Raw genomic sequence first — 11,768 nt, 5'->3', positions numbered from 1 at the left:
ATAGTATAAGCAAGCATGCCAATCATTTGTATAGTAGACAGTAAGAATTGGGAAGGACAAAGACAAGCTTATATGTGTAATCTGAAAGATCAATAATAGACACAATGAGAGAATATTTAGGAACAGAAAAAAGAAATGATTAGTGGAAAATAGTAAAGAAAAAAATTGTTACTCGGTCAGTTTGTTGGACACGTCGAAGATTTAGCTGTGAAAGAACTGTGAAGTTGGTTAAAAGTAAGAAGAAAAAGAATGAAATATGCTGTGAGTACGTCTATAGTGGTTGATGAGATTTGAACAAATATTGTTATAACCGAAAAATAGAGAGGAGCCTGATAGGTTGTAAGTGATGAATAAGAGGAAAACTAAACAAACAGTCAGTCTGCTGTATAGTGAAACTATATACCCCTCCCGGTAAAAAGTGGTAGGAGAGCCATTATAAATAGACCAGTAGCTGGTCGTCAAGAGAGGGTCGAAAGTCGAAGAGTTGAGAGTCGACCATTCTAGTCGGTGTTTTGTAAGACAGGAGTTAGTGTATTACTATTCTGGTATGAAGATATACAACGGTATCCGATGACTAGTAACTATTGTGGGTACTAGCATAAAACAGCAACTACAGTGCAATGGCAGTCACACATCACACCCGTGGGAGGAACCCACTGTACACTGCAGTCATACGTAATCTTTTATCTTTTAACTTTTGCCTGTTTAAGTCATTAGATTACGGCCATGCTGGGGTACCACCTCGAATAATTTTTAGTCGATTGAAACGACCTCGTTACTTATTTTTAAAAAGCATGGTACTTATTCTGTCAGTCCCTTTTGCCGAACCTCTAAGTTACGGGGACATAAACACACCAATGACGATTGTCAAGCGGTGATGGAGCACAAGCACACACACTCAGGATGGGCTTCTTTCACTTTCCGTCTAACAAATCCTCTCACAAAGCATTGGTCGGACTAGAGCTATTGAAAAAGACACTTGCCCAAAGCGCCACACAGTGGGACCGAACCCGGGCTCAAATGGTTGAGAAGCAAACACCTGTGCCTATGTAAACGCCATGAAAATTTAGAAACTCCGAGAGGCGTGAAATAATTTGTTTGAAACTGGAAGTAGACAAAGCTATATATAATAGCATATAAATAATGGATTAAAAATCCCGCTTTAGATAGAAAAAGTTGAAGGATACAGTTCTATATTTAAGAGATGAGGAATTATATACATTTGACGGATATTTGTCCTCATCTTGTTTGTTGTTAACACAACATTTCGGCTGATATACCCTCTAGCCTTCATCATGTGTCTTGGGGAAATTTCGAACCTGGGTTCTCATTCCTAAAGTATTTTTCGATGTTGTTATTATTATTATTATTAACATTATTATTATTATTATTATTATTATTATTATTATTATTATTATTATTATTATTATAATTCAGGTCAAGATTCCGCGTTCGATTCCAGGCAATGACCTGAATAATAATAATAATAATAATAATAATATAACATCGAAAAATACCTTAGGAATGAGAACCTAGGTTCAAAATTTTCCCCAAGACACCTGATGAAGGCTGGAGGGTATATCAGCCGAAACGTTGTGTTAGCAACAAACAAGATGAGGACAAATATCCGTCAATTGTAAAAAAATGTAAATAATGTAAGTTAAAGGATGTATTTCTATCCAAAGGGTCTTTTATCCAGTATCTGCATGATATCATTTATAGCTTTATCCACGCCGAGTCCAGCCATTAAAAACAATTAACCATCTTAGTGGTCGAATGTAGTGAGATGATAGAGTACGAAGAGAAAAGAAAATACGAAATGTTAGAGAAGCGATGCGTTGTGTGGGTAATATGCAATTTGTTTTCAATGTAGATGAAAAACAATGGCATGAACAGTAAGTGGTTGGTGTTGAAAATGACTGTTATAACATCCTGAAGAATTTTCTTGCGCAATCTGAGCCTAGGCATCGAGGGCAGATGCAGAAGAAAAAAATCAAGTGGTTTAGTAAAACTTGCGTTCGAGTAAGTGCTTCCAAGCCAGTGTTCCAGTATGGCTGCAGCCTAACGATAGAAGCGAGCAAAAGACAAAGTAATGGATAAAAGATATCAGAGTAGAATCTAAGGTGCAGGAGTAGAAAACATTGAAATTTATCTGGACTCGAAAAGAAAACTGAAGAATCTCTACCACATGGGAAATAGTAACACTAGGATCAACTGTGGACAAAGTTGTTAATAAAAAAAACAGGAAAATTCGACTGGAGACTCCGGGAGAGGAACTGTATCGTTTTTTGCAAGAATTCTTACAAACTCTTTCAGCTGAAAAATATTTTCATTAAATTCCAGAACAATAAACCATTGATAAAAGCGGAACTTTCATAATGATGACGTGTGAAGTAGTAGTAGTAGTAGTAGTAGTAGTAGTAGTAGTAGTAGTAGTAGTAGTAGTAGTAGTAGTAATGGTTTAAAATTTGAGTACTTAACCAGCAGTTTCGAGGGAAGGAGTTAATCGACCCCAGTGCTCGTCTTCTACCTATTTTATTGACCCCGAAAGGATGAAAGGCAAAGCCAACCTAATCGGAATTTGAACTCAGAACGTAAAGACGTGCTAACGATTCTGCCCTTAATAATGCCCTGATGCAATACCAGGCAGTGGCTTTCATAGCTTCTGATTTTAACTGATTAGAAGCGTTATCAAGTATATTGTTTTCTCTTGGTATAAAAGGCGGGCTACAGCAAATATTCTGCTCAATACCACAAATTTACTTAGAAATTGCTTGACCGTAACCAGTTGAGTATGTCCCTTAGTAACTGATCATATGTGAATCGCTAATCACGAGCAGGTGTACTGGGGGAGCATCACAGCCATGTGTTGAGAACTCTTCGGGGTTTAAATTATTAACCTCTGGAAACATGGTTGTTTCGTTCATCATCCTTAAACAACCCTTATTCAGGGATCTTTTGAGCGGATGGGCTAGTCGACCTGAAGAAAATTCTGACTGGGCTCCAGCAGCCATGCTCTGTTTGTCACCCTGTTGCTCACATATGGTTATGATGTATGTACCTGCTGTACCCTTATGAGATGGGTAGTCATGAGGGGTAAATTGGGCTTCGTATATTTGTACCCCAGCGTCACCTTGATGGCATGTGCTGCTCTCTACTACTACTACTACTACTACTACTATACTACTACTACTTGTTTCAAATTTCTCCGATGAAGAAAAACAACAACAACAACAACAACAACGATCAGCTATTCAAGTTAGAATTGTCTGAACGTATTCAGAACGCATAGCCACGGTTATTGTTTGTAGATTTAGTTCACGAACTAAGTATGAAGTTTCTTGCTTAAAGATGAAGAAAAGAAATTGATTCTTCTCTGATAAGATAACTGCTCGAAGAATATTTTGCAGATAAAAGAAAAATGAAAATATATTACGTAATGTAAATGTATATAAGAAAAATAGCGGCAAAATACAACCGTTAAGTAATCCACATACTTCTATGTTAATAACACTCTATTTTTGCGATACAGATAAAATCATTTCCATATGTTATACTCCTAAATTATGCATGAAAAAAAGTTATATATATATACACTCGTTCTTTCTAGATCACTCACGGTAGCATTGATTAAATATATTCCAATGAAAATGTATATATTAGCTTAAAGGGTTATTTAGGATTCATAGAAAATGGAGATTTCCAGCAGATGATAGCTTCACTGAAGATAGTCACCAAAGAATATTGGTTATTATATTTTCTTTAGAAGAGGTAAATTATTTAAATAACTGATAATATAATCCGTAATTAAGGATTGTGAGCTGGCAGGGTCGTTAGAGAATCAGAAAGAAAGATGTTGCAGCATTCACTTCCGAATTATTAAATTGTGAGTTCAAATCCTATAATGTAATATATATATATATATCACAGTTATCTAAGTTGGTGGTGTTTATACATTTAGCAGTGTTTATCTTAATGAAACAGCTGTAGAGCACAAAGTATTATCTTTATGTGAAATATGTTACTCTTATGTGTAAATAAGATACTCTTAAAGATTGCTTTAGCCGATAAAAAATCCCACGCAATCGATCTCATTTGCTTTAACTTGCAATGTAATATAATACGAATGAGTTTAACGACCGAATCGTTATTGATTGAGTTCTTAACTTTATTCTTTGATGTTTATACATCAGTTCTCAATAAGGATGATTTACAATGATAATGTATAGGATGAACCGCAGCTCCTTCAAATACCAGATTTTTATCAGTACTGTTACATAGCAGAAGAAAGAAACTTTTGAATAACATACTAAATTTTCGTTAGTTTTCTATGATGGCAGCTGAAGCTTAAAGAGATGAAATTATTGATTACTAACGGTTTAAGAAAATATTATTTTCTAAGATCAAAAGTTCTTGATAATATAAAAATAGAAAGTTACAAGCTAAAGACAAAGACGTTGTGAGCGAAAAGTTTGACCACCATATTCAAAAGTAACTTTAAACTCACTTTTTAGGAAATATGAATGGAAAGATGTCATTGTAGCAAGATGCTGAAGTTGCTTCTGTTTTGATGTCAGGTGGTGCTATGTTGCTTGTAGTGGTGAGATTGAACATTTCCAGAAATGAAACAGATCTAGACACTTCATGATGTTGGAATGAAACCCATCCTATTGCCTTCAAATTTTGGCTCAAGGCCAGCAACTTTAGGAGAGGGGTAAGTAGTTTACATTGAACCCAGTGATCCACGGTATTTATTCTATCGACTCTGAAAGGCAAAGTCGATCTCGGCGGAATTCGAACTCAGAACGTAAAGGCAGATGAAATGCCTCTAAGAATTTCGCCCGGCGAAATGGAATTCATCATATTGTAAGGGCATATTTTCAAAGGGTAACTTAACACCTGAAAATAATGAAGAAGAGAAAGAGGGCAAGAGCGAGAGAGTGGGAGGCGGGGAGAAGAGAAAGAGAGAAGAGACGAAAAAATGATAGAAGACGATTAAAAAAACACACAAATAGCATCAAGGCATTTATCAATATTCTTTTATTATTTTTTAAAGTCTTTTACTTGTTTCAGTCATATGACTGCGGCCATGCTGTAGCACCGCCTTTAGTCGAATAGATCGACCCCAGGACTTATTCTTTGTAAGCCTGGTACTTATTCTATCGGTCTCTTAGGCCGAACCGCTAAGTAACGGGGGACTTAAACACGCTAACATCGGTTGTCAAACGATGGTTGGAGGGGGACAAACGCAGACACACAATCACAGACACACAGACACACACACATATAATATATATATACAACGGGCTTCTTTCAATTTCCGTCAACCAAATCCACTCACAAGACTTTGGTCGGCCCGAGGCTATAGTAGAAGACACTTGCCCAAAGTGCCATGCTGTGGGACTGAACCCGAAACCATGTGGCTGCTAAGCAAGCTTCTGACCTCGACTACGAGTCCGCTGCTCTAACCACTAGGCCATGTGCCTCTACATTAGGATGAAGTAAATGCCTATATTTTATCGTATTTTCATTGATATACACTAAAAATTTTCTTTCTTTGTGATATCAGTTACCTGGTTTCCATGGCGTAAGGGGTGATCGAGATCAGAACATTTCCCCTGAACGGACGCAGGTGCGCTGCAGGGCTCAAGGCCAGTAATTTTGAGGGGAGGGAACATGCGTGATTATCTCGATCCTAGTACATAACTGGTATTTTATTTTATAGACACTGAGGGAATAAGGGCGAAGTTGACCTCGAAGTAATCTGAATTCAGTACGTAAAGAGCCGGAAGAAATACTGCTAATCCTTTTATCCGATGTGTTAACGATTCTGCTCGCTTGCCGCTTCACACACACACACACACATGTATAATGCATTACATTGAAATGAGTATGCTTCGTTACAGATGACCATATGTTTCAGTGCATGTTAGCTTTTAAGTCGAATGGTTTATTTGATTCAGTTGCTGGAATCATGACAGAATATGCAGTGGGTTCACTGAACAAATGGGTTTTCGAAAATGCAATCAGAGAAAATTCTTTGCCATATATTCCACAAGTTTTAAGAAATACCAATTTCGTTAAAAAAGTTTCACAGAGCGAAACATATGGAATTCTATAATGAAGCAAATTCATCATAATGTTATATAAGTAATATTTTTGACACCTAAAATCAATTCGACATACTTATTTGTGAGCCTTTCCTAGTTTATGACTCCGTTCAAATATAATTTAATTATCTATCTATCTATCTATCTATCTATCTATCTATCTATCTATCTATCTATCTATCTATCTATCTATCTATCTATCTATCTATCTATCTATCTATCTACACACATAGTTATATACATATACGTACATACATAAATATACATATGTATATATATATTTATATACATATACATACACGCATATATATATATATATATATACATATATATATATATATATGTATATATATATATATATATATATATATAATATATATATATATATGGTGTGTGTATATATATGTATATATATATGCAATTATGTGTGTGCTGTATGTATATATATATATATGGTGTGTGTATATATATGTATATATAAATACATCTATGCGTGTGTATATAAATATATATATATATAACATATATATATACATATGTTTCATATATATACGTATATGTATATGTACATATATATATCCGTAAGATTATATATATGGATATACATGTTTATGTATTTATGTGTATATGTATATATAAATACGTAACTATATGTCTGTATGCATGTGTGTGTGTGTTTTTTTTAGTGTGTGTGAGTGTTTTTTTATGTGTTGGCATGCTTTACCCGAATGTTTCTCTTAATGATCTACAATTGCTACTTTGAAATAGTTTAGCTACAATTTCCACTAATCGTAATACTGTTTAATGACATTTTGATTTGTATTTACTCTTAACTGATAATTTTAGTATGAACAGGCGACGATCATTACAACGTTGGATAAAACACCTTGCATTTTGCAGAGGCCAATCTTATATTCTACACTTTCGGTGTTGAATATATAGCATGCCAGTGGAGCACAAGAATTGGTTCTCCTTCTTTGTCTCTCTTCCTTCTTCTTTTCACTTTCTCGTGTTTTACATTAATTCGAACATACAACCTTCGCATATGTTGTCACAATGATTCGGTCTGTGAACTAAGCAATAAAACAAAATTCAAGGTGATTGGTTGTTGACTGCATCTGCAAGACCTCTATTATTTGGAAAAAGCGACAGAAAACATGCAGAGGTATTGTCATAGAAAGTAGGGTATACAATGGTTCAGAAAGAGTCATTCATCAGAGTAAAGTTAACAAGAGAAAAATAAAGCAAAGACAACATAGTTTTACATTCCAACATGCTCAAGAGACTGGCTGCAACTGATGGAGAACATAAGAAAACATGAACTTGAATACATAGTCAAATGTAACAGGAGAAGAAGCTGGGTAAAAAAAAGGTAAAAAAATAAGGTAGAAGGTACGGAAAATGAAAATAGTGGAAGCAGTGAGATGGAAAAAGATTTGTGGTGAGAGAGAGGCTGAAGATTAAGAATGAAATCACTGAACAAAGAAGAGATAGAAGAGAACCCAGCAGTGACGAGATTTGCTACACATCCGAGTTTGAACCAGAAACGCTGTTTCACCCGTTTTACTGAGTAAGCCGATACATGCCTGTGCAATACTTACCAGTTTACTATTAAGTCCACGAATAGAAAATTCAGTAAATCGATAGCCAAATGCTCATCATCGAAACCGGTGAAAGATCCATAATGTTTTAAGACTGGAAACTAATAATATGGTGCTGTAGTTTTTTAAAACTTCTTCCACCTCTCCTCCACATCATCAAACATCTCAAAATGTCAGTTTAATTTGCCCACCATCACTTATCTACGAAATCTCTAACTTTTTAGTTTGGAATTTATGGCAAATGGAAAATATTTATTCTGTCTTTTTTTTTTTAATACAACTAACGCGCATTTTTGTTTAGTGTTTTAATTTCTTTCAAAGAAAATATATTTTGTTTTTAAGGAATTAATTCAATAGAGAGATAGTTTTTCTTTTATGAGTTAAGAGAAAAAAAAGCAAAATCCTTATCTTTATGTGAGTATTTAACTTGCTGCATCGATAACGGAGTAGTTGGAGGAATAGAGGAATGTACTAAGTTACATACATTGTTAGAAAGTTCCGGTCATTCACGTTTTCCGTTCAAATCCTGTCGAAGTCAGCTTTTTTTTTCGCATTATCTTTCTATAGTTGAGTACAACCTTTAGTGAGAAACTTTCCGTTTTTTTTTGTGTGTGAGACTGTAAAAAATCATTTGAATTTAATTATGGGCCAAATATCTTCCAAAATAAAAGGAAGCATTCACCAATTATTCCATTAGCAAGTGTATGTTGTTGACTACTTGCTTAACAATTAAAAGTAGGTGGAAGATGCATATAAAACACGCGTTTTTTTTTTATTTTTAAGTTCATTTCCAGTGCAATGTTCATTTATTATCGGGTTTGATTCGTGTATTATAGAAAATATATTGATTTCTTCCAGATTTTATGGCTGATTTTGCCTCATTATCTCCTCTAATGAATTTTTGTCTTGTGGTTTCATTAATTTATAAACTTGTATCACACACTAAATTATATTACTCGTTAGCAAAGAGAAGAAATATCGCATGCTTTGTTTCAAATTGTGTATCAACATAAATTCAATTATAATGTTAACAACACCGTCTTTCTTTAGCGGTAGATATATTTTGTTCCTTAGTATTTCTGAAACTTGATTTTCTAATATTTGATTTTTATGTGGTTTCGCGTGTTTACACATTCGATGCTTTATTTAATAATTCCTTTGAAGATTACTTCCTTTAGTTGCATATCAATAATTCATTTGATTTTTTCAGGAAGGAAATGTATTTGTATTTCCTAGTGTCTGGTTTATAGGATCTCTAATGCTTTCGTTGTATTCCACACCAAAAGCAATGTTTTTTCTCTCTAATATATTTCGTAATATCTTCCCAGTAACACAATGTTTCGACTTTCAATAAAACGATATGGAACGTACACAAACACGATAATAACTGTTTTCATTATATAAATGCATACGTGTGTACATAAAATAACTGTTATCTGCATATATGCACACATGCACACAGATAGAAAAAGCGAAAACATAATATATTGAATTATGTATTCAAAATTGTTTTCCTGCCTACTGTAATTGGTACTATAATTAAAAACAAAATAGCATTTTATTTCATTCTGTATAGTGGTAAGCAGGCTGAGCCGTTAGAGCATTGGACAAAAATGCTTGGTTGCGTTTCTTCAGGATTTTTACGTGCTAAGCTAAAATCCCCACCAAATCGAGGGCCTTGTGCTAAAATTTGAAACAGTTATTTTATTTTATAAAAGAAAATTGTAATATAAGTCACAAAGTTACCTATTTATACAAGGGATGTAAGTGAAGTGGGTTTAACTGAGAATCGAAACTTGAACGCCATTTGTGCTTACGCGTGGGATTATTTACTCTCGATGATGTACGCTCTTTTAAATTCTTTTGACGAATATCTCATTCAGTTATTTGTAAAATAATTCTTTTGAATTTTGGTACAAGGCCCGCAATATTATTTGGAAGGAGGATGTTAATCACATCGATCCCACTATTTGACTGATAATGTATTTTATTGACCCCGAAAGGATGGAAAGTAAAGATAACCTCAGCGGAATTTGAACTCAAAACGTCAAAAGAAAGTTGCTAAGAATTTTTGTCCGACATGTTGAAGATTATGCTAGCTCACTGCGTCATTTCATTTATTATGAGTGGAAGGGATCTTTTCGGTTTGAACGGCAGTTTTTAACATAATTTCTAGGTAACTAAAAAATTTTAAACTTCGTATACTGGTAGAATGTGTTTATAAAACATCTTTTTCTCTTGGCTTTATTGAGAAAATTCTATAGTTTGTAAGATATTTGTTGTTTTTTTTTCTTCAATTTCTGCAATTTCAACCAATCGATGACGTCAATTGAGGTAAAAATCATTCTGTATCGTATGAATATGTCCCACGTTTAAGAAACAGATTGGGTTTATTTACATTTGTGAAGAAAAAAAAGACACCCTTCCCCCCACCTCTAACCCTAACCCTAACCCACCCTAACCCTAAAACAGATTGAAATGCAATAGATCGATACCAGGGTCATAATTATGGGTGACAATTTCATATGACACCGCTAGAAAAAACTGCCATTCAAACCGAAAAGATCCGTGGAAGTAATTTTATTTATTATAAGCGTTGTTTCTTCGCCGAAGACTGTGTCTTTGGATGCATTTACGTAAACTTCCTGGTCTTTTCTTTAGCTCACACTTTTTATGGTTTAGTCAGAGGAGAAAAGAAAGTTATGATTCGTATGTTTTGTAAGGCCTCTGAATCTGGCGGGAGAAAGTGTGAAAGAAACAACGACTATGTAAGTTGCTGGAGGTGTAAGTTGTGCATCAAGATATCCAGTTATCCTCAAAACAGAGACCTGGTTTAAAGGATTACAACAGGAAACTGTGTATCAAATCAGGGAGTTAGTCATTTATCCTTAAACCAGTGACCTAATCCAAACGAGAACAATATGAAGCTGAGCATCAAAGAATGAGAATTAAGCAGTTAGCCTCAAACCAGAAACTAAGTCTACACGATTACAATAGGGAATTGTCTATGAAAGTGAGCAATCATGCAGTTATCCTCAAACCAGCGACCTAAACGATTACAATATACTGAGTAAGATAGAAAGTTAGATAAATAGAGAGAGAGAAAGAGAGAGAGAGAGAGAGAGGAAGAGAGAGAGAGAGAAGAGAGAGAGAGAGAGAGAGAGAGAGAGAGAGAGTTATTCAGTTATCCACAAACGAGAGACCTTGTGCAAATGACTACAATTGGACGCCGTATATCAAAGCAGGGAATAATGCAATTTGTCTCAAACCAGAAAGCTAGTCCAAACGATTACGGTATCAAAGTATAACAAAGTGGAAAATCCTACAGTTATTCCCAAACCGGAGACTTTATCCGAGAGACTACAATGGGAAGCTGTAATCAAAGAAGACAAATAAGCTAATAATAATAATAATAATAATAATAATAATAATAATAATAATAATAACAACAATAATAATAATAATAATAATAATAATAATAACAATAATAATAATAATAACAACAACAACAACAATAATAATAATAATAATAATAACAATAATAATAATAATAACAACAACAATAATAATAATAATAATAATAATAATAATAATAATAACAACAACAATAATAATAATAATAATAATAATAATAATAATAATAATAATAACAATAATAATAATAATATAATAATAATAATAATAATAATAATAATAATAATAATAATAATAACAAGAACAACAATAATAATAATAATAATAAATAATATAATAATAATAATAATAATAATAATAATAATAATAACAATAATAATAATAATAATAATAATAAACCTTTCTGCTAAAAGCTGAAGGCCTGAATTTCTGTGGAGCAAACAAGTCGATTACATCGACCCCAGTGTTTCACTGTTACTTAATTTATCGACCCTGAAAGGATGAAAGGCAAAGTCGATCTCGGCAGAATTTGAATTCAAACCGTTAAGACGGACGAAATGCCACTAAGCATTTTGCCCGACGAGCTAACGATCCTGATGGCTGGCCGCCTTAATAATAATGCTCTGATGCAATACCAGGCACT

At 33.8% G+C, this 11,768-nt stretch overlaps 1 long non-coding RNA gene across 1 annotated transcript in view; it reads right to left on the bottom strand.

Annotated features, from left to right (window-relative positions):
• Window positions 1-533: 533 nt before the first annotated feature.
• Window positions 534-11,768, bottom strand: part of LOC118762284 — a 26,011-nt gene continuing 14,776 nt past the window's right edge. Inside the window, exon 3 of the long non-coding RNA XR_004998037.1 lies at window positions 534-663. This is a non-coding gene — a long non-coding RNA (uncharacterized LOC118762284). The remainder of the gene's footprint in view (window positions 664-11,768) is intronic.

Source organism: Octopus sinensis, linkage group LG2 (assembly GCF_006345805.1).
Source record: "Octopus sinensis linkage group LG2, ASM634580v1, whole genome shotgun sequence".
Lineage (NCBI taxonomy): Eukaryota > Metazoa > Mollusca > Cephalopoda > Octopoda > Octopodidae > Octopus > Octopus sinensis.
The sequence above is the reverse complement of the archived record's forward strand: the minus strand, read 5'-3'. Positions and strand labels throughout refer to the sequence as shown.